The sequence below is a fragment of the Protopterus annectens genome, chromosome 7.part0 (assembly GCF_019279795.1).
Source record: "Protopterus annectens isolate FY-2018-M chromosome 7.part0, PAN1.0, whole genome shotgun sequence".
Classification (NCBI taxonomy): domain Eukaryota; kingdom Metazoa; phylum Chordata; order Ceratodontiformes; family Protopteridae; genus Protopterus; species Protopterus annectens.
Window position 1 is genome coordinate 898,937,595 of NC_056739.1, and position 24,014 is coordinate 898,961,608.

The 24,014-nt window shown below is 44.5% G+C and overlaps 1 protein-coding gene across 1 annotated transcript in view; it reads right to left on the reverse strand.

Annotated features, from left to right (window-relative positions):
• Positions 1-24,014, reverse strand: part of RAD54L2 (RAD54 like 2) — a 2,252,401-nt gene that overhangs the window by 117,080 nt on the left and 2,111,307 nt on the right. The window lies entirely within an intron of this gene.

Below are 24,014 nucleotides of genomic sequence, written 5' to 3' on the forward strand. Positions count from 1 at the left end.
TGGAATTAGTAGAATGCAGGAAGCCATGAAGCCCAGGGCCTGCAGAATTTTTCTTGCAGGGAGCTGGGTCTTTGTTACCATCATTTGAAAGTAATGAGTCAGTTTCCTTTGTTTGTCTGGTGTGAGATAAGCCATCTGGGTAGTTGTATTTAAGCTTTCACCCAGGAATATTATCTATTGAGAGGACACTAGTTTTGATTTCTTTTCGTTTACTGTGTACCCTAGGCAAATTAATAATCTCTTTACAAACGCCAGATGCTTTAGTAGAATGTCCTTGCTCTCTGCTTGAATAAGGCAGTCGTCCAAGTAGGGATATATCTGAATTCCTCTTTGTCTGCAAAATGCAATTACTGGCGCCAGGCATTTTGTGAAGGCCCTGGGCGTAGTAGATAAGCCCAAGGGCAGTGCAGAGAATTGGTAATGCATTGAGCCAGCTAGGAATCTGAGGTATCTTCTGCAAGATTGTCTGATAGGAATATGCAGGTATGCCTCCTTTAGGTCCAAAGTAACTAGCCAAGCCTTCTTGCCCAGCACGGGTAGAAGTTGCTGTAGTGTTAACATTTTGAATTTTGGAACATCCAGGAAAGTATTTAGGATTGACAAGTCCAGTATTGGTCTCCAGGCTTTGTCCTTTCTGGGAACCAGGAAGGGTCTTGAGTAAAATCTTTGTCCCTGTTTTTGCTGTGGTACTCTTTGAATAGCACCCATGTCCATGAGAGCAGCAATTTCCTTTTGTGCCTCTGCCCATTGGTTTTGTGGCAGGTCCGGCATACCTTCTGATTTTGGGAGGGTGTGAAAGTGGAACCTGTAACCCTGAGAAACTATATTCAGTACCCATTTGTCCTGGGTAATTATGTGCCAATTTTGTGCGAAAAGTGCTAGCTTTCCCCCTAGGGGTGCTGCCAAAAGGTAAGTGCTTGGCCTTTTTAGAGGAATGTCATTGGGACTGTTTCCTATAAGGTTGTGATTTGTCTTCTCCTCCTTTGGGGGCAGAAGCACCCCATTGTTTAAATCTGTAGGAGCCATGGGGCTGAGATCTGCCTCTTGGGCATCTGTATCTGCCTCTTTGTGGCCTGTCTTGACACCTGAAAGGACCAATTTTTTGAAGGCCAGTTTCTACTAAACCTAGGTGGTTGAACCTGTAAGAAATCCTTTACTGTCTGCACAGATTTTGCTTTATCCTCCATTTTCTTTAACACCTCTTCTGCCTTAACACCAAACAAAGTATCATGCTGTAAAGGAGCATCCAATAATTTTACTTTAACATGTTCAAGTAAACTTTGTTCTTTTAACCAAGCATGCCTTCGAATGACAGAGCCTGTAACTGCGGCTCTGCAAGAAGCCTCTAATGAATCAAAACCACATTGCAGAGTATGCTTTCCCACTTGTTCAGCTGCATGCAATAATTCCTGCATCAGAGTTGGGTATCTTTCTGCCACAGTCCTCACATTGCTTAAAACCTATGGTTCCCTTCTGTTTTTCTGCCACCTTTCAAAAAACAGCAAGAGGGCACATGCACATGCACAGACACACCCATACACACACAAATACTAATAGAAAAAACAGGAAGTACAGAATACAAGTTTTTTTTTAAATAAATATATCAACAATAGTACCTAGAAAAATACCTTCAAGAGAGCAATAGAAGGAAGGAAAGATAAAGATACCAGTGATGGTATTGAAGACTTACCAGAGGTAGAGGGAAGGGAGGGGCCTATACAAACGATAAGTGGAACTACCCAGAAAAGGTAAGAGAAAAAGATTATACACTCACACCAATACACACCCCTAACAATAACTACAAAGGAGAATGAGCAATAATTTAAACAAGCAGAGAAATATATAGGGATATATATATATAGGGATATATCAAAGAAAAGTTAGCCGAGAACACGTCTGATGCATCTGATTTTCTATGCGGTAAACAAGATCAGAGGTGAAGGGAAGAGAGACAGTATGGGTATCCTTGACTTGAGAGTTTCTGGCTGGCATGAGCTTGATATAATGGCAGAGTCGGTTCTGAGGATCGGAACCGAACCCAACAGTCAAGTGTGAAGATTGACAACATCAGATTAAAATGTTGTGCTTTATGAATGCTTCGTATAATTTTCTTTGCAAAATAAACCATTTTTGCTAGTTTTGGTTACCTGAAGTTAATTTCTGGCATTTTTAATTGTTTGAACACGGTATCACTCAACCTGCTCAATATACCTTCATAATCAACTCTGCACCTCATGGCTTGAAGAAGTTGCACTCTCAATCATAGTTCTGACACCATGTCACTCGCCTGGTCAGGATTAAACAGATGAACAATTGTGGGTTTGGGTCAAGCAGCTTTATTATATACAAACATATCAGGATTAAGGCTTAGTAACAAACTTGAATAAACTTATAAACAGACTGACTACTGCACTCATACATGTTAACACTCTGTTCTCACAAAATAGCACTGCTGCACATGAAAATGCTTCTTAAGGTTACAACACGAGCTCTGTTCTACACTCAATGCAGCAACCCATAGTACCTCAGACCTCGTTTACTGCTTTACTCGAAAGACATGATGACCATTATTTTCAAGCAGATAAATGTTAAATTTTGTGCTTTTGTAGTTCTTGTAAGTTAAAACCTTACTTTTCACAGGTCCTTTCTATTCCTTACCCTTTTCACCTTTATAAATGTCTCTACTTAATATTTTTCTAAATTTTGTACCTTGAATACTATCGCTAGTATTCCTTTTCCTTGCCGTTATATGTAGTGCAGATTCTTTTAATACCATTGTTGGTAATTCTCTATTCTTTCTTTCCTCTTAAAAAAAATTACTCACCAAGAACTGCGTGTATTGTCTTTTGCCTCTTTAACTATGGCAGAGAAAGGCCCCAAGTGTGGACATATAATTCCTGTATCGGATGCCTACATTTTGTGTGTATACTGCCTTGGTCCTCTTCATTTACAGGAAGACTGTGAAATCTGTAATGGATTTAACCCCAGGGCACTTGTTGAAAAAAAAATAAATTAATACTACAGGGTTTGCTTCCTTCACATTCAGAGAGGCTTTATCTGGAGCCAAGTTGCTGAAATCTAAAGACTCAAAATCTCCTTCTCAGAGTCCATTTACTTCTTCCTCCAGGACCTCAGAACATTCAAAAAAAAGTTACCTCAATGACATCTGACCTCAAAATCAGACTTCTTTGTATCCAATGAAAAAGTTACGAGAGCTGACCACCTCTCCCAGCATTAGTTGCCTGGCAAGGACCAGATATTCTCCATCATTGGACCCCAGTACCTTCCAGGGTCCCTCTCACCCTTTTTAGAGAGACCCAGATCCCCCTCTGTAATTTCCACTCACTCTTCTAGGAGGTTTACAGAAGATGATGGGGAAAGAAAGGTGAAAAAATTCTCTCAGCGCAGTCGATGTGTACCTTACCGGCTCCTACCGCTTCGGGTCAGAACATCTACTTTTCTTCCACATCCCTTTTATCAGTTCCTCCTCTGACTCCTATTACTGCCTCCGAGTCCTTGGATTCAAGTCATCTAGCTCCATCTGACTCGGATACAGGGATAGCATTACCCTCAGATCTGAACTTTGCTCCGAGTTCTTAGGTTCAGTTGGATCCAGAGAACTCTCGGAGCCAAAGCTTCCCTGTTGGATCTGAGGTGTTGCAGTCAACTCTGAAGTTGTCTGAGCCATCTCTACACCTCAGAGCCCCAGCATGGGTTAGCTCTGCTCTGGCTTCCTCCTCGGGGGACTGCCTTCAGAGCAGGGAGGGACAGCAGTCCAAAAGCTTGTCTACTTGGATCTGAAATCCTCGCCCTCTCTGGGGTGGTCTGCCTTTCAGACTATGAAGAGAATGTCTGCCTCAGCAATACAGATGGATCCTACCCCCCTTGGATCTACATTCTACAACTCTGATGTCTCTGCGCTCAGTCTCTTATTGCTATTTTCCACAGGGACAGCCAGTATGAAAACCCCAAACTTCCCAACAGGGTTCCTGACTTCTCCTGGTACCACGCAAGAAAATCCCACCAAGGAGGTTCCTAAGAAGACATGTAAGAGGTAGCACCTGGACTTCCCAGAAGAGTCTATCACAGAAGATACTGACTTTGAAAAAGGTGAAGGGTCCCAAATGGTCACCTCCTGAAGATGTCTCATTTGAAGACATCCTTGAAATCCTTATGCAGAGAGGTGGCTGGATGCCCAGCAACCCTTCATCTCAGGAGTCTGCATTCCTGGAGGTTTTCTGTATTGGCCCGTTTACCTCCTAGGTTACTCTGCCCACAACTTCACTGAGTTGACCTCTCGGTGGATGTGGAAGGAGCCAGATACCACACTTACACTTCAGAGATGAGACAAAATTATGGCACCACCTGTGGACAAGCAGTTTTGGGGAAAAGGGGTGCCTGTTGATGCATGATTGTGGTGGTGGCCACTAAAAAGCAACTTGCTGAGGAGAGTTCCACTGTTCATCCCCCAACATGGAGTCTTGTGTGACAGGTTTAGGAAGAGTGTCTATGCTTCAGCGACCTTCACCTTAAGGCAGTGGGTTCAAGCATTTCTGTTAGGAGCCATGCCTGGATGCGCTTATGTGATTTTGTGGAGCCCTTCAAGTCTTCGATCGTCAATGGTCCTTTGACGGAATATCTTTGGTCCCAAAGTAAAATACATATTATCCAGGTGTGAGGAGGACAAAAAAACCCTATCTACCGCTGGTGTTTGGTTTTCGACCACTCAAAGATCCTTTTCTAGGAACCAATGAGGTGGTCGAAAGATGTGGTTCAAAAAATCCCAAGGACATTTCCAGGACACACATGGAAGAAGTTCCTCCAGGGGTAGAGGGGGGGATACTAATGGTAGATGTCACCTCCATGGCAGAGGTGGCCCACAAAAAAGGGGTCCAGGCATACTCTGACAGACCCTTCCAGTGTTCCTGAAAGGAAGCCCGAATGTCCTACTCTGGAGGCAATCAGGGGTCGACTATCCTTGCATCAGAGAGCCTGGCTAGAAATAACAATAGATTTTTGGGTGTAGTGGATTATTTCTGCCCTTTGATCTCAAAACCGCCCCCAGGGTGATCATCAAATGTATGACAGTAGTAGCAGCTCACTTGAAACTGCAAGGATTCCGGGTGTTTCCATATCTAGACGGCTGTCTCATTACCATCCCGACCCGGCATCAATTGATAAGGGCAAGAGATCTGGTTTTCCAGACGTGTTCTCATCCGAAATAACCATAAACAATGACCATTCTCAACTGGAACCAACTCAGAATTTGGAATTCATAGGAACAGTGTTCAACACAAACTGAATGATAGCTTCACTGCCTCCCTCGAGGGTTCAAACTATAAGATCCCAAGTCAAAAAAATTCTGCAGTAGCAAAGTTGCAGCCCATTTTGTCCTTCAAACTCCAGGGTCAATGTCAGCAGCGATAATACTAGTACCTTTAGCCAGATTTTACATGAGGATTCTCCAGTGGATGTTAGCAACACAATGGGCAATACTTTACCAACCCATACCAACTCTGATAAAAAACATCACTCACACATGCAAAAGAAATCTCAGGTAGTGGACTCAGTCAGTTCAGATTCTGCAAGGCTGTCTTGTTCATTCCTCCACAGTCCAAGGCCGCAGTGACCACTGACGCTTCCCAGCTGGGATGGGGTGGAGGCATTTTCTGGGGAAAACAGTCCAAGGCATATAAATGACCTAGAGATGACGGCAGTGCTTTTAGCATTGCAAGCCTTCCAGGATGCTCTCCCTTCGGGAATTATTGCAATTCAAATGGACAATATGTCAGTAGTTTGGTACATCAACAAGTAAGGAGGGCCCAGATTATACCCCTTATGTCAAGAAGTGCTCAGACTGTGGCAATGAGTGATCTCAAACAACCACTTTCTCATAGCAACGCACATTCCAGGGAAGTCCAATGTGACAGCAGACAAATTAAGTGTACTCTTCTACCTCACAAGTGGTGTCTCAAAAAGAACGTAATGGAAATAAGGCCAGCCTTACTGTGATCTTTTTACTTCTCCCCTAAATAACAAATACAGCAGCAACTTTGCCCTAATCCCCCCAACAGGGGAAATCACCAAGGGATGCTCTACTTCACAATTAGCTCTCTGGACTAGTACAAGCGTATCCACCAATCCCACTAATTCCAAAATTCCTACAGAAAGCTGCCATGTTGAAGAACAAAGTCATCCTTATTGCACCTTACTGGCCTCGACAGATTTGGTTTCCCCTCCTTTGGCCTCATTTACTTCACCAACCTTGGATTCTGGATCCAATTCCAGGCCTCTTGTCTCACATGACAGGCATGATCCATCCAGACATATCAAACCTCAGGCTGATGGTCTGGCTTCTTCAGTTCTATTGATAGCCAGATAACCTATGCTCTATTCCCCAGTCTGACATACATTTATCTTCCCATAAACCTTCTACATGCAAGCTTTATTCCAGAAAATGGAAAAGGCTTGTTTACTGGGCACATCAAAATAGTGTTGGTCCCTTTTCAGCTCCGATAGATAACATCCTTGAATTTTTGGTCCTACTTTTTAAAGAAACAGCTCGTTTCATAACAGATAAGGTTCAGTTAGCAGCAATATCGAATTTTCACATTGGATTTGACGGTTCCTCTGTTGCCTCTCATAAGCTCTGCAAAGCCTTTTGTGAGGCAATCTTCTTTTAAGACCTACCTTTAAAGACCCAAATTCCCCACAGGACTTAAATCTGGTACTGCAGAGGTTTACTCATTCCCTCTTCAAACCAGCAGCTAAGTGTGACCTTAAATCTCTTTCCTGGAAGACAATATTTCTAGTAGCGATCACTTTTGCCAGACGAATTTCAGAGATTGAAGCTTTGTATTCAAAACCTCCACATTTGATTTTTCTCAAGGATAGAGTTACACTGCGAACCAATGCATCCTTTCTTCCTAAGGTGGTGTCAGAATCTAATATCAATCATTCCATTCATTTGCCAATATTCTTTCCTAATTTTGCTAACAAAGGTGAATAAGAAGTTATGTACTCACTATAAAGTACAGTTTTGTACCTACCATAAATGTAGATGTTCGAGTGTTCACCCTGCTGCAGTCATCACACTTGGGTTATCCTGCCGTCAGGCGGTCCCGCAGTCGGCCTGAATTCCAAAGTCTTGGCCCGGCGTCGGTTGCTGTTGCTTCTTCCCTGACGTCAGTGCGTCAGGGGTATATAAGAGGCATCCAACGCCATTTTCTTCAGTTTTTCTTGCCCCAGATGTCAGGTGCCCCCAAAAGGTAGGCAAAAAAAAAAATATATATATATATATATATATATATATACACATATGGCATATAAAAATAAAACAAAACCCTTAGGTACAAGCAAATACACCACAGAGGTAGTATAGGATGAAGTGGTAGAGATAAGTTCAGCTAGTTCAGAGGGGATGGAGGGAGGGTAACCTGGACTGCAGCAGGGTGAACACTCGAACATCTACATTTATGGTAGGTACAAAACTGAACTATGTTCATCGTGTTACCCTGCTGCAGTCATCACACTTGGGTTGAATCCCAAAGCTAAGGAGGGGAGGTGGAGTCAAACAGGGTTAGAAGAGGCTAGTAGGCCCTGCAAAACTGCAGTGGCAAAACCAGCTCTAGTCTTAGAGTAAAGAGGTAAGTGATAGTGTTTGGTGAAGGTGTGCACTGAACTCCAAGTAGCAGCTTCCAGAATGTCCTTGGTTGGCACTCCCCTAAGAAAGGCTGCTGATGTAGCTGTAGCACTGGTGGAGTGGGACCTAATGTTAGCAGGTACTGGTTTTCCATGATGTGTGTAGTAGAAACGTATGCAATGCCCTATCCATTTAGAAATGGTCTGTTTTGAGATAGCTTTTCCTTGTGATCCTGTAGCGTAGGCTACAAAGAGCTGGTCAGTTTTTCTGAAAGCCTTCGTTTTATCCAAGTAGTAACATAATTGCCTGTGAATGTCCAAAGAGTGCAGGAGTCTTTCTCCTTTATTCTGGGGATTTGGGAAGAAGGTGGGCAAGTGAATGGTTTGGTTTAGGGCCACACTGGATACCACCTTTGGCATAAAGGAAGGATTAGTCTGTAGAGAAACTGTCTTGATGAAAAATGAGGAAAGGTTCCACTGCCATTAGTGCCTGTAGCTCTGAGACTCTTCTAGCTGAGGTTATTGCTAGCAGTAGGGCAGTTTTCCATGAAAGAAATTTTAAATCAGTTGAAAAAGCTGGTTCAAAGGGTGGCAGTGTAAGCTTTTCCAGGACAAAGTTGAGATCCCAAGTAGGTGTTGGAGCTCTCCCTGGCGGTCTTAAGTTCTTAGCCCCTCTGAGGTACTGTCTTAGGAGTGGATGTGAAAATAAAGGAGGATCCGTGCTGTAATGAGCTGAAATTGCTGAGGCGTGGATCTTAATAGATGAAAAGGAAAGTCCTTTGTGTAACATCTCAGTTAAATATTGTAGAATCTGAGGAATGTTCGGCTCCAGGAGATTTAGGCCTTTAGCCTGGTTCCAGGAGCAAAATCTTTTCCATTTGTCTGAATAGGTTTTCCTGGTGCTGGGCGTCCTGGCCTCCAGAATGACATCCATAACAGCTTTGGATAAAGGTGTTGGTTGGTTGTTTAGGTAATTTGCCATGTAGCCAGGTTTAAAGTCTTGTGCTGGCTGTGTAGAATCAGATTGTCTCGCTGGGTGAGCAGGTGTGGAATTTGTGGCAAAATCCATGGTGGGCCCTGGGCCATGGTCCTTAAAATTGGATACCAATGTTGGCGTGGCCAATCTGGTGCAACAAGAATCATTTGTGGCCTCTCTAATCTGACTTTCAGCAGTACCTTTGCTAGAAGAGGCAGTGGAGGGAAGGCATACACTGTCAATGTTTTCCAACTGAAAGAGAGCGTCCACTTTCCAAGCTAGTGGATGGAAGGTCCTTGTGCAAAATTTTTGAAGTTGGTGGTTGTGGGGGCTTGCAAACAGATCTATGTCTGGGAGTCCCCATTTTTGAGCTATCATTGCAAATACTTGTGGATCTAGTTTCCATTCGTGTGGATCCATGATGTTTCTGCTTAGGTCGTCTGCCAATGTGTTTTTCTTTCCTGGCAGGAATTGTGCTTGTAATTGAACCTGGTAAGACACTGCAGTGTTCCACAAGGTCATTGCTTGCCTGCATAGAGGGTAGGAATGTGGGCCCCCTTGCTTGTATATGTACCACATGACTGTGGTGTTGTCTGTCCTTATTAGTAGTTGTCCTGGGTGTAGAAGGTCTTTGAAAGCTGTTAGGGCATTCTGCACTGCTAGCATTTCTTTTTAATTGATATGCAGGTGTCTCTGATCTGTAGTCCATTTTCCCTGAATGCACTGTCCTGCCATGTGTGCTTCCCAGGCATAGTCCGATGCATCTGTTGTCATAGTTTGCCTGGCTGTGGGTAAGGTGAAAGGCTGACCCCTGTTGAGGTGACACGCCTGTGCCCACCATAGAAACTCCTGTTGAAGGCAGGGAATGAGTGGAATCATTGTTTCCAAGCTGTGGCTGTGCTGAGTCCATACACTTTTCAGGTACCATTGTAATTTCCTCATATGCAGTTTTGCAAATGGTATTAGTAGAATGCAAGATGCCATGAATCCCAAGGCCTGCAGAATTTTTCTTGCAGGGAGTTGGGTCTTTGTTGCCATTATTTTGAAATATTGAAACAGTTGTCGTTGTTTGTCTGGCGTGAGATAAGCCATCTGGGCCATTGTATTCAAGCTGGCACCCAGGAATGTTATGTTTTGTGAGGGCACTAGTTTTGATTTCTTTTCGTTTACTGTGTACCCTAGGCAACTTAGAAGGTGTTTGACAAATGCCAGATGCTGTAGAAGAATGTCCTTGCTTTCTGCTTGAATAAGACAGTCGTCCAGGTATGGGTATATCTGAATTCCTCTTTGTCTGCAGTATGCAATTACTGGTGCCAGGCATTTTGTGAAGACCCTGGGCGCAGTAGATAAGCCAAAGGGCAGTGCAGAGAATTGATAATGCGTTGAACCTGCAATGAAGCGGAGGTATCTTCTGCTATTTTGTCTGATAGGGACATGCAGGTATGCCTCCTTGAGGTCCAAAGTGACTAGCCAAGCATTCTTGCCCAGCATGGGAAGAAGCTGCTGTAGTGTTAGCATCTTGAATTTTGCAGATAGGTTTTCAGAACTGAAAGATCAAGAATGGGTCTCCATGCTTTGTCCTTTCTTGGAACTAGGAAGAGTCTTGAGTAAAATCCTTGTCCCTGCTCCTGTGTAGGTACCTGTTGAATGGCTGTCATGTTCATGAGGGCTGTAATTTGTTTTTGTGCCTCTGCCCATTGATCTGGTGGCAGGTTTGGCATTCCTTTGATCCTTGGTAAGGTTTGAAGGTGGAATCTGTATCCTTGAGAGACAATGTTTAGAACCCATTTGTCTTTTGTGATGATGTGTCAGTTGTCTGCAAAAAAGGTTAGTTTTCCTCCCAAGGGTGCTGCCAGGAGAGATTTGCTTGGTAGTTTGAGGATAGAGTCATTGTGTCTGCCTTCTGCTAGCTTGGGGCCTGTCTTCTCCTCCTTTCTGGGTAGCAGAACCCCATTGGCGAAGTTTGTAAGGGCCCTGTGACTGACCTCTGCCCCTTGGGCATCTGTATTTGCCCCTCTGTGATCTGTCTGAAGCTGGAAAGGACTAATTTTTTGTTGGCCAATTTCTGCTGATGTGAGGGGGTTGTACCTGCAAGAAATCCTTGGCCGTTTGCATAGATTTAGCTTTATCCGCCATTTTCTTTAAAACCTCTTCTGCTTTGACACCAAATAATACATCCTGTTGTAAAGGTGCATCTAATAATTTTGCTTTAGCATGGTCAGGGAGGGTTTGCTCTTTTAACCAAGCATGTCTACGAATGACTGAGCCAGTAACAGCTGCTCTACAGGAAGCTTCCAGTGAATCAAATCCGCATTGTAAAGTATGCTTTGCCCACCTGTTCAGCTGCATGCAACAGATCCTGCATTTCCTTGAACTCAGGCTGTTCTGACTGAGACATCAGGAATTGTTGATATTTCAACATGTGAAACTGGCAATTTAATGCTCTCATAGCCAGAGTTGCAGAGGTGTATATTTTCTTTCCCCATCTATCTAGGGCTCTGGAATCTCTCTCAGAGGGCACAGGATTTTTAGCCATAGAAGCCTTTGCTCCCTTAGGACCCTGGGAAATGGTTTCTGGGTCAGCTACAGGGCTTTTATAAAGGAATTTGTGAGAGTCAGGTACTCTGTAGTATCTGTCTGGTTTGACTGGAGCAGGAGGTAGAGAGTCTGGATTTAAACTAGACTCCAAGTAGACATCATCCACAATATCTAAAACAGGAGGAATAGCAAGAGGTCTGTGCTGGGGTAATAGAAGGAACTCTCGGAGCCTTTTCTTAGAATCTGAGTAATCCTGGCCTTCCCAGTGGAAATGTTCCCTCATGGTATGTAATGTTTCCCCAAAGGAGTAGTCTTCAGGGGGAGATGCTGAGGGAATAGAGTCTTCAGCATCAGAATCCTCATAAGGTGGAAAAGTGTAATCCTGTTCCTCAGAAGAATCTGAGGAGAGAGAAACCTGGTCAGAGGATGCATAATCCTCCTCTTGTCTTGGTCTTTTATCAGGAGGGGGATGGGAACCCCTGATAAGGGTAATTCAATCTTCAGCCATCTTAAGCATCTGCTTCTTAGGCATGGGGCCTTGACTTGTAGACTGATGAACAGTTTTCTTAGGTTTTAAAGGAGTTTTAAGTTTAGCATAAGATTTAATGGTGAGTGTAGTCGGTCTGAAGACATCTTCTGCAACCGAAGGTGTTTCCTCTGCACCGGTGTCTAAATCTGCTCCGGTGTCGGCAGATGACTGCATCGGCCTAGTGGACTCCGCGTGGGAGTCGGCAGCTGTCTGGGGTTCCAGCTCTGCGGTCGTCAAGGGCTGCGTAGGCGCCTCACTGAAAACCGGCGACAGGCCCAGCTGAGGCCTCGGGGTCTGGCTTATTCCTAGGGTGCCTGTCCTTATCCTTGCGTTTTTTATGAATTGTGGTCGTCGGCTGCTCCGACGGCATGATATAATTGAATTTCCTACCAAAGTAATGCTGTGCGAAGTCAAAACGGCGTTTGATAGTGCATTTATTAAACCAAGCGCAAAACCGACAACTTGTGACGTCGTGGTCTGGGCCTAGGCAAGGAATGCAATAGGAATGGAAGTCCTTATGAGGTATTTGCTTCCCACAAGAAATTAAATTGTTAACTTTTTCTGACATCGGACTGAGGCAAGAAAATGTTCCCCAATGGGGTACTTAGCTTTACTGAAGACTTCGGACTGAAATTCAAATCGAAAATCTCAGGTGTCGGCCGACCGGTACTTGCGAACTGCTTCTGCTTCGGGCACCGCGCGGCAAGAAAGACTGAAGAAAATGGCATCGGATGCCTCTTATATACCCCTGACGCACTGACGTCAGGGAAGAACCGACAGCAACAGACGCCGGACCAAGACTTTGAAATTCGGGCCGACTGCGGGACCGCCTGATGGCAGGATAACCCAAGTGTGATGACTGCAGCAGGATAACACGATGAACATCGTTCCATGTTTGTTGTCCATCTCGCCTTCATTCATTGCTGGTTAGGTTCAGAACTGAGAATCGGTTCTGACTCTGTCTTATTCAAAATCTCAAGATCTTCCACCGGCTCGTGACTATACCCTATCCCATGATGCTCATGGAAGATTACCCAGATACTGTTTGGGAAAAAAAAAAACACATAACTATTACCTCTAAACATGCTATCATATCCAAAAAGGACTAAGAAGAGATTCAGAGACATAATAACCAATTTGCCATTAAACCTCTCAACCCTCCAGGAGCAAAGGCGGGGGAAGGAGGGTGGGACGCAAGAATGAAGGCGAGATGGACAACAAACACAGAACGTTACGGCGAGTACATAACTTCTTAATGTTAAGTTGTCCTATCTCGCCTTCATTCACTGCTGGTTGGGACAGCTCCCTAGCACCTTATTTCTTGGGTGGCTCAAGGGAAATAACTCTTCAGAACAGTGGACCCAAAAGAGGCCCTGTTCCTGGAGGCCAAATTGACTTTGTAATGAGTGATAAAGGTATGAGGCTTTACCCATGTTACTGCTGCACAAATTGAATCCATAGGTAGCCTTGTCTGGAGGGCAGATAAGGTTGAAATAGCTCTTGTGGAATGGCCTTTCACTTTCACTGGGAGTTCCCTGATCTGAGATTTGTATGTATAAGTGATACAGTCTGTAAGCATTTAGAAAGTGTGACCTTAGACATTGGGGACCCTCTCTTTTTGTCTGAAAAAGATACAAACAGTTGGTCTGACTTTCTGATATCTTTTGTTCTATGCAGGTAGAAACGCAATTGTCTATGTACGTCTAAACTGGTGTAGTTTATATTCTACCTTGTTGCCATAGTTTGGGAAGAAAACAGTAAGTCAATGGATTGATCTAAATTGGCCTCTGAGCACACCTTTGGTAGGAATGACGGGTTGGTTTATAAGGAAACTCTATCTTTGTGAAAAGTCATGTACGTGGGGCGTACAGACAAAGCTTGAAGTTCAGACACTCGTCTCGCAGACGTAATGGCAACCAATAGTGCTATTTTCCATGACAAAAATCTTTTGTCACATGATGATGCAGGTTCAAAGGGAGGTAGAATCAATAGATTTAAAGCAAAATATTGATTCTACCTCCCTTTGAACCTGTATTATACCCTGCTTCTGAAAGTGCTGGCTTTCTGAAGGACCTTTGGTCTCAAGGGAAAGGGGGGAAAAGCGTAGAGGAGACCCGGGGGCCAATCGTGTACAAGTGCATCCCTTGGTGACTGCCCCGGATGGGGGATCAGGGCAAAGTAGCTGCTGCATTTGGCATTCATGGACTTGGCAAAAAGGTCGCAGCAAGGCTGGCCCCACTTGCGGAAAATCTGTTCCGCAACTTCCTGTTTAAGGGACCACTCATGAGGCATCAAAGGTTCATAGGTTCATACTAGGCTATCTGCCCTGGGGCATTTATAAGCCTAGCCCGATTGTGTTTGGCTTACGCCACCCCTTGATTTGAGTATACTGTGCCCTTTTTAAAGTTTAGTTTACTGTGCCTCTGTTTAACAGTGACACGGAAGTAATCCCCGGGACAAACCTACGATCCCCCATCCACTCATCAAGATTCTTCTTGAAGAGAGTCAGTGAGGTGCTCTGCCTAACATGAATTGGAATTCTATTCCAGAGCGAAAGGAGCCTCTGGGTTATGAATCTGTCCCTCCAGCATGTTCTATTTATTTATGTGCTTTGGTTCAGGTCCCTCGAGCGCGTGGCTCTAAGGGATTTAGATTTACTGAGGTGGAGCATGTCCATTAATTCTGGGTTGGACATAGCTTTATATGTCAGGCATAGATCGCCTCTAAGTTGGTGGTATGCAACTGAGTAGAGCTGGAGTTTTTTTAACCGAGCAGCATATGGCATCTGTTTGAGTCCCTTGATCCTCCTGGTGAGGTACTTTTGGGGTCTTTCTAATTGCTGCAGGTGTCGGGTAAGGTACATCCCAAAGGGGGCATTGTATTCTATGATGGGCCTGATGAGGGATGAATAAAGGGGCACGATTACCTCTCTTGATCTAGATGTGAATCCTTTCATGATGAGGTGGGCTATGTAGAAGGTCTTTCTAACCACTTTGGCAATGTGGTTGTCAAAGGAGAGATTGCTATCAACTTGGGTCCCCAGATCCCTAATTACTTTCTCTGTACTTAATGGGTTACCACCTATGTGGTAATTTGTGGGCACATTGTTTTTGCCAAAGGGTATGACTATACACTTTTTGGCATTTAGCTTTAGACCCTGGCTCTGGCACCAGTTATCCGTCTCTGCGAGACCTTTTTGAAGGATGTTTGTGTCAGCTGGAGAGTCGATTATGGCGCCCAGTTTGCAGTCATCTGCGAACTTGGTGAGCCATAGTCCTCCCACGTTGGCCTGTACCTCAGAAAAGTAAATACCGAACAAGAGAGGTCCCAGGACAGAACATTGTGGGACACCACTTGTGACCGGTTTCGAGTCTGACATGGCTCCAGCAACTCTGACTCTGTGGGTTCTGTCTTTGAGCCAGTTTGCGACCCATCTTGTGACATAGGGGTTTATATTTAGGCTGGATAGCTTATCTATGATGCCTGGAGTGGGGTATTGTGTCAAATGCCTTTGCAAGGTCCAGACAGGCTGTGTGGACTACCTTCCCTTCATCTATGGCCTTGGTGACGGTTTCGAAGAAGTCGACCAGGTTCAAAAGGCAGGATTTGCCCTTGACGAAGCCAAATTGGGTAGGATCTAGTGTCTGTAGGTCCCCAATGTCTTTGTTTATGAGTTCCATGATGATCCTCTCCATAGCCTTGCAGACTAGGCTAGTCAGGCTTATGGGGCGTTAGTTTCCAGGGTCCGCAGAGGCGCCACCTTTGTGGAGTGGGACCACTGTTGCTGTACGCCATTCTTTGGGCACATATCCTGTAGTGAGGCTGAGATTGTACAGCAGTTTTACTTGAGGGATTAGTTCTTCTTGGAGTTCATGTAGGACGCAACCTGGGACGCCATCTGGTCCCATGGAAGCAGTGTTTTTTGCTTTGGAGAGGGCGGCCTTCACCTGAGCATCAGAGATGTTTGGGAGGCTGCACACTGCCGGGATAGATACTTGCTCTTTTGGGGGGGAGGGGGTGGAGAAGTTTGCACTGAACCTGTCTGCCAGGATATTGGTGATGTCTGTGGGTTCAGTGTATTTTTTGTCACTTAGAATCAACTCAGAACAAGTCTGGGAGTTGCATCCCAGGTTCCTAACATAACTGAAAAAAGCCTTATGATTGTCTTTAGTGTCCTGTGCAATTTTTCTCTCGAAGCTGGCCTTGGAGGATTTTATGAGGGATCGTAATTTCAGAGATGCCTTCCCTTTTAGGGATTTTGCTCTATCATGTAGTAGCTTCCTCCTTCTGTTGTACAGTTTATTTATGGCTGGGGCCCACCAGACTGGACGCCTGCCTTTGGATGACTGGGTCTTGATTTTGTTTGGGATAGCATGATCCATGCATTCCTGGAGATGTCCGTAGAATGCGTTTATATAGGATTTTGCAGTTTGGGCCGTAGTTTCCACTGGCCCTAGGGCCTTGAAGGATTTCACTTCGGTTTTGAGAAGTGTGAAGTTCGCTTTTGAGAAGTTTTTCACTGTAGTTTTCTGGGCTGGGGGTGGGTTCGGGATGTGGATATCCAGTGAGATTAATTTATGGTCTGATCTTACCAATGAGGGATATACTTCTGGTATGGAGCATAGAGTCCCCATGTTGGTAATGATCAGGTCTAGTATGTTTTCCCCTCTTGTGGGAGTGGTGACTAGTTGTTCCATAGCATATGAGTTTATAAATTCCAGGAACCTTTGGGCTAAGGTGCTGGGGCTTGAGTAATGCTCCCAGTCTATGTTTGGTTAGTTGAAGTCGCCCAATATAATGGTGTTCGGAGAGATCTTCATGTTCTCCAATGTTTTCAGGAAAGCCGAGTGGGATTCCTGACTTTGAGAATAGCTCTGTTGAGTTTGCCTGCTATCACGCTGGACTTCCCCAGGATGTGCATTGCTGTCAGAAAGAGTTGTGAAGTGACTGCCCATTGCCATACTCTCTGCACCTCTCGACATAGGGAGTAGGATTTGGTTTCTCCTTGTTTATGTACCACACTACTGACATGTTGTCTGTCTGAATTGCAACTGTTCCTAGTGGAAGGGAGTCCTGGAATGCCTGCAACACCAAAAGCACAGCTCTCATCTTTAGGGACATTGATATGCAAGTGTTTTTCATGTTCCTGCCAAACACCTTGGACAGTCTTTCCCAGATAATGCCCTCCCCACCCTATCTGGGAAGCGTCTGTGGTCACTGTGGCTAGTGGTTGCGGGAAGACAAATGGTCAGCCTAAAGTCAATTGAGTTGAGTGAAGCCACCAGTGCAGATCTTTCTTGTAGGATTCTGGTATGATTCTTGTGAGACAATGGTAGATCCTACATGGACCACTGGGAAAAAAGCAGCCATTGAAGAACCCTCGTATGTAGACGAGCTAGAGGTACCAAAATTATTGCAGCTGCCAGGGTACTCAGACCTTTCAAAACAATCCTCAGTTGTAATTTCTTCTTGGATAAGAGGTCCTTGATTTGATGATGCAAGGTTTGAATCCTCTCCGGGGGGGGGGGGGGGGGGGTTTGGCTAACATTTTTCTTGTGTCTAAGTCTCCCCCTATAAATATGACATGCTGTGATGGCAACAAGGCACATTTTTCGAAGTTTATTGTGATGCCTAGCTGAGAGCACAGATGAATGGTTGTGTCCCTCACTCTTGTTACTAGTTGCTTGGTGGTAGCGGTTAGGAGACAGTCGCCTAAATATGGAAAAACCTGGAATCCTAGCCGCCTCAAGTGAGCCATAACTACTGCCATGCATTTGGTGAACACACTGGGGGCTGTAGTGAGACCAAAATGCAGAGCTCAAAACTGGTAGTGACTGGCTCCCAGACGAAAGCGTAAATGTCTCTTGGATCTCTTGTCCATTTTTATGTGGTAGTACGCATCCTGAAGATCTATAGGGCACATCCAATCATCTTTCCTCAGAAAAGGGAGTATCAACTGCAGTGTTACCATCCAGAACTTTGACTTCTTGACGGACTTGTTTAACCTGCTGAGATCCAAGATGGGCCTCCAGTCCCCTGTTTTCTTTGGAACTAAAAAGAACCTAGAGTACGTTCCAGATCAAATCTGGTCTGTGGGGACATTCTGGATGACTCTTTTTTTCTAGCAACTTTTGTACATCTGAAGTTGCGTAATCCTTTTGACTGGGTGGAACATCTGGGACGAGTTGTTTTTCTAATGGGGAGAGGAAAAGGGTATGTAATGGCCTCTGGATAAGGTCATCTGTACAGAATCGCCTTTTATTTCTAGCCAGGCATTTGGGTACAATGGACTAGTGACCCCTGACTGCCTCCAGAGACGGACAGGCGGACCTCCTCTCAGGAGCGCTGAACTCACTCTGGTTCTGCGGACCCCCCCTCTGCCATGTGGTTGGCATCTTCCATTGTTACTTCTTCCTCTAACCCTGGGGAAAGAATCACCACGTGTGTCCGGAAATGTTCTTTGGGACTTACAAAATCACATTTTTCCCCCTTCTGACCTTTGGGATAAGGTTTAGTAGGGAGGGAGAAACAGTCTCCAATGGCAGAGTCTTTCCCTCCTGCTCGTACCTGGTTAAGGTCTCTAACTTTGGGCTGAACAAAGACAAGCCATCAAAAGGGGCGTTTATAAAGGAAGACTTGAAAAGTTCTGCAAAATCGCATAAGTGCATCCAAGAATGTCTCCTTCAGGAAATTCCTGCACCAACTGCCCTACTCGCTCCATCAGTTGCATAGGAAATAAGTCGCATGGATGAGTTTACCACAGAGTTTAAGGTGGAGAATTGGGAGGAAACATTATCCGAAACCCCTGCAGCTACAGTACCTTGAAGGGCATCTCCTAGGTCCTTCAGGAGATCCCTCTGTGGTCTAATGAAATGGGTCAGGTAGTTCAGCAATCTAAGGGTAAATGCCGCTGACAAAAACATATGCTTTCCATATCTGTCCATCGTTCGAGACTCTTCGTTCAGTGGATGAACAGATGAGGAAGCCTCTGACAATTCCTTCTTTGTGGCTGCTGCCACCACCACAGCATCTACCGGGACACCCTTGCTAAGGCACTACTTTTCCGAAGGTGCCATGATGAATTTATTTGGCCTCTAGGAGCAGGTTCCAGTGAATCCGGAGAGCCCCTCGCCTTTTGACTAATTACATTCATTAACTGGTCGAAAGGCCGAGACACCCAAGAGGTGGATGGGCGACACCCAAAAGCCTCCAGGTACACAGACTTAGGTATACAGACTTGCCTCAGAAGGGTTGGTGGGCTTCCAGCCACCTCTCTGTTTAATGATCTCTAGGATGTCCGCAAAGGAGATACCCTAAGAGGGTGGACTCCTCCGGGGAGTCTAGGTGATTCCTTTTGCATAACCTCTTCCGAGGGACCTCCTCAGAGGGGTACTCTGGAGAGGTTTAGGAAGAGACAGTGTCACCCGCTGGGGCATCCTGGGGCTTAGGGTCTCTTCTCTTGGGTGGGAGTGATGGGGCTGAGACTGACATTGGTGCTTTTGGAGGAAGAGAACTTGGACCAGAGAGCGGAGCAGTCTGAGGTGATAGCACTCTCTCCATCAGCTTGAAAGCCCCCTCACTCTGCTCCAAGGAAATCCCATCTCCGAGGAACCAGAATACCGACCCTGAAGCACAGCAGTTGGCTCCGAAGCCGATGTAGTAGCCAAGCTCAACCTCGCTGAGGCCCCGAGAGGTAGAATTGGGTCAGACAGCTCTCCGATCAGACTCCCCTCACTGGACCCAATGGTAGAATATTGGCTCCTAGACTCCTCAAATTCCAATGGAATCGAGGAAGTCTGAGCAGTTGTCGGAACCAAAGATCCTGTAGCAGGTTTTGGTCCCGATGGTTCTGCTGCGATCGGGTCCAAGCTCTCCGGCTCCGAAACGTCAGGTCAGAGGAGGAACTGAAGAAGGGGATGTGGTCTTTGTCGGCTCTGGTTCTTTCTGGGTCGGAGTGGACAACATTTTAGCTAGCGCTGGCGTCCGTAGGAATCTCATTCACCACCCGCTCCACATCATCATCCGATAAGCTTCTGGAGGATCGGGAGGACAAGGTTGGAGACCTCACTTTCTGGAGAAGTTGAGACCTCAAATTCGGAGATACCAGCTCCAATACAGGGGACAGGCTCTGAAACCGAAACCACAGTTGGTGCCTAAGAGGGAGATTTCTTCCGAGATAGACTCTTTAGCCATTTTTTGGGTGGCTCTGAAGATGAAGCCGAAGACCAAGTCCTTTTCTCTAATTTCTCTGAGCTAGAAAAAGGGTATTTGTGAATAGGTTTGGTGCTCTAAGTCCCTTTCTAAAGCCTCTGTAAAAAGGGGGTTTTTAACAGGCCTCTCACAATCAACTTATTTTTACACTCCATTAAAAATCTGGTGCTAAAGGCGTGACAAAGGGAACAAGACTCTTGTAAATGAAGGGCACCCAAACAGTACACACAACTGGTATGCCCATCTGTCAGAGACATCTTCTGACTACACAGCGCATTTCTTGAAACCTGAAGGTTTCGACTCTTTAGGATCCTTTGACATGTTTTAAATACACACACAACAACCAAAAAACAGAGAAGCAGTAACAGTCTCAACAAGTCTTTTTTTAAGTAGATTTTTGACCAACTAAGCAAGGAGAAAGGAGAAGTTCTCTAATTAAAACAAACTACCCCTACTAACAGGAAAATATTTTGGAATAAGGAAAACGAAAAAGGGGGATGGCCCTCTAAGTTAAACGGGCCGCAGAGAGTCCTCTAACCTAAATGAGCTACCCTGTATGAGGGGATTATCCAAGCTCTCTAACTTAAACGAGCATGGAAGCCGGGATAGGGAAGGTTCAATAACAACAGGTCTAGAGAAAAAAATGAAAGCCAACACAAGAATCAGCGAACTAAGCAAACACCACTAAAATGTATTTCAAAGGTTGAACAACAGTAAATAATAAATGTAATCAAAAATAGAGCAAAAAGAACAAATATATATAAATAAAAGTTATTTCCACTTAGCCAGAGCCTGCATGGAAGTCACCCGATCTTGTTTAGCGGCAAACGACATCTGGGTAATCTTCCCTGAGCATCATGGGATAGAGTACAGCCATGAGACGGTGGAAAAACTCAAACTTTTGAACAAGGCCGAGTCAGAACCGAACCCAACCAGCAATGAATGAAGGCAAGATAGAACAACATAATATTGCATGTTACACTTACTGGATGTTCACAGACAATTACGTTTTTACCTAGATAAAATAAAAGACATCAGGAAAACTGACCAAGTGTTTCATTTGCAGAAGGAAAACCAGGAATGCCAGTTGACAAAGTAACTTTAGTCAGATGGCTAACTGACTATTTCGTTTATGTATAGCAAATATGGTGCTACTTTACCAAAACTGCTATGGGGTCATTCAATTAGATCCATGGCAACTTCCTCAGTTTTCCAGTCTACAGCATCCTGGATGACATGTGTGCTGCAGCAACTTGGGCTACTCCCCATACCTTTGTTATTCACTACAAATCGGATCTGGTCTACAGAGGTACAGCATCATTTGGTTCAATTGTGCTCAGGAATATCCTTTCATAAGTCCATCCGGGATCTGAGGAAGCTGAGGACTCTGCCCCATTAGTTGAGTATAGAATGAAAATTGACAACATCAGATAAAGAAGTTATGTACTCACCATGACATTCCATCTGTGTTGTCCATTTTCATTCTACCTCAACTCCCCACCCACCAACCACCATTCTTTGAAGACTCCTGGAAGAATAAATGGTTAGAGGATATTACTGCCCTTTATATACTTAGCTTCAGATATAGTAGTCTCCTTATTTAACTGCATTGCAAATATATTTCGTTCTACTATAAATCAGCAAACATCTGAGGTACTTGGGGTTGGTGCATTATGGGGAAGGGAGAAGATGGAGAATTTTTGGTTGCTATGAGCTTTAGCAATGGCCCAGTCAGATCCAAGGGATCAGATCTGAACCCATTAGTCGAGGAAGAATGAAAATGGACAACACAGATGGAACGCTGTAGTGAGTGCACTTTCTTTTTCCACATTCTGGCCAGACACAGCTCCTTTTCCATTAGGACATCAAGGAGCAGTAGCTTTATATGACCTGGCAGGGGCTGGGTCCTCTGCCAGACTTGCCTTCTAATGACTCACCCCGCTACTACTGCCCTATATGAAGAATCTATAGCATAAGAGCCACACTTGACAGAGTACATGCCAACAAGAGGAAGGGGGGGCTGCATGTGTCTAGCATCTTCTCTTTTTGGTCTTAACCTCGGTCTCCTTAACTTTATCCTCCATCTTGGACTAGCGCATCCACTGGTTCTTTACAATATAAGCTTGACAACTAAGTGTGCTGAAGGACCAGGTGTCAGAGGTGTAGAGTTTCTTACCAAAGCAGTCAAGAACATTATTTTCCCTGTCACTGGGAACTGGGTCTTTAGCTTCAACTCCAGCAGAACCTTGCTGGACTTCATGGGCATAGCTGGACCGGCAGCAGGGTTTTTGTACATGTACTTGCAGAACTCTAACCCTGCAAAAAATATTCTGGCTTCCTGGGAAGAGAGGATTAGGAGTTTGGCTCCAGAGTGGTACTAGTACCTGCATCTTCCAAGGCTTCAGTCACCAAGGAATTTGGCTCTGGCATGTTCAGACGTTCCCTGTATTGCTTCTGAGCATATGAGAAATGCTTAGACGACCATTTAATTATCACCAAATGAGAAATCCACTGTTTGAGAAACAAGAGAATAAAGTATTTTTCACTGTTGAACTGATAACTGAGACGGGAAAACGTTATGGTTTACACAGGCCAGTTCACCCACATGTAAGTCAGAGGAATTAGATTACTTGTGGGGGACATTCTTTATCTTTTCTGATTAGAGATCCCTAACATTAAAGCTTTATCCAGGAATGGCTACAGGTTCCGCAAGAATACTGCAAATCTGACTGTAATTCATTTAGCAGTAGAGGAGCTGGCATTGGAAGGTGGGAGTCGAGCGACTGCTGCAAGACGCACTGCAACACTGAAGCTGGTATTGGAATTTATGGAAGCATGCATGCTTTGTACAGTGCTAGCCACCACAAGACTATCAGAAGGTGCTAGCACCCAGCGCTATCCGAATTTCAGTCAGATTTTTTTTTTTTCATTTTTGAAGATTCATACAAGAAGGCACCAGAAGACAGTACTCACGTTGTTCTACTGGAACCAACTGCAAGGTTAAGCTCTTGATGTGGAAAAAAAACATTTCTGACATGGTCTTGTAACAAGAAGGGGAATGGCAGAAACAGACGTAATGAAATAGATAAGAACCAATGACCTTACCATGGGACTTAGACAGATGTTTAACAAACTACTGTTTGATACACAAAAGCTCAAACTGTAACATACAATTTAGTTCCAAAACTGCAGTTGCTAAGAGAAATGCCTTTACACCAAAGATCAGTAATCTCAGACTTGGTACATAAAAATAATAGAGGTGTTGGGGGCTACATGGGTGTGAAACCCCCTGGGGGGACTTCAAAAGTTGTTGGGTAAGTTTGAACTTTGATTTTGAATAGATTATAAATTAGTGCCTGTACGTTTAAATGTCACGCACAAATGATTCTGTTGCAGACTGTTGTCCTGAATAATATAGCAGAACTGGAAATTAACAGAGCTATGGGACTACAGTAGCATACATTTCACCACACAATGACTATGATTATAATGAATACAAAGGGGAAGGAAGCACACCATTAGGCTTATCAAACAAACACTCTGTTGCCCGGATGATGGAATCAGTCAATCGGATCCAACATCTGGCAGACAACAGGGAAAAAATGGTCTAGGAAAAAATCAAGGAAGGGCAAAAGGCATTTCACTAAATAATATGCAGTAAAGTAAGAAAAAGTGACTATTTTACATTCCTGGATGAAGAAACAGTGCAAAAGAGAAGAAAATCTGGCTGATATACCAAACAAATCCTTTTTCTTAATACTTACAAAAAGGAGAAGGTGGTATATGAATGGGAAGACAAGAAAGACTCAAGGAAAACATTACAGATATCATATATTATATCAATACAGGGTAGTGATGAAATGTCACATAATAAACTGTGGTTAGTGCTCGGCGGTTCCATTAGGAAAGGAACAGTAAGTCACTCAAAAGCATGCAGTGAAGGGTTATCAAGGTGGTATACAGAACAGGGAACATGGAACATCAGGAAAAACAAGCAAACACTGAAAACCAGAGAAGACAATGGGATGGACAGAACAGTGATAGTGGAAGAGGGTGGAAAGCAATACCAAAGGTGCAGGTAGGTAGTGAAGAATTGAAAAGGAAAGACCAGGAAGATGC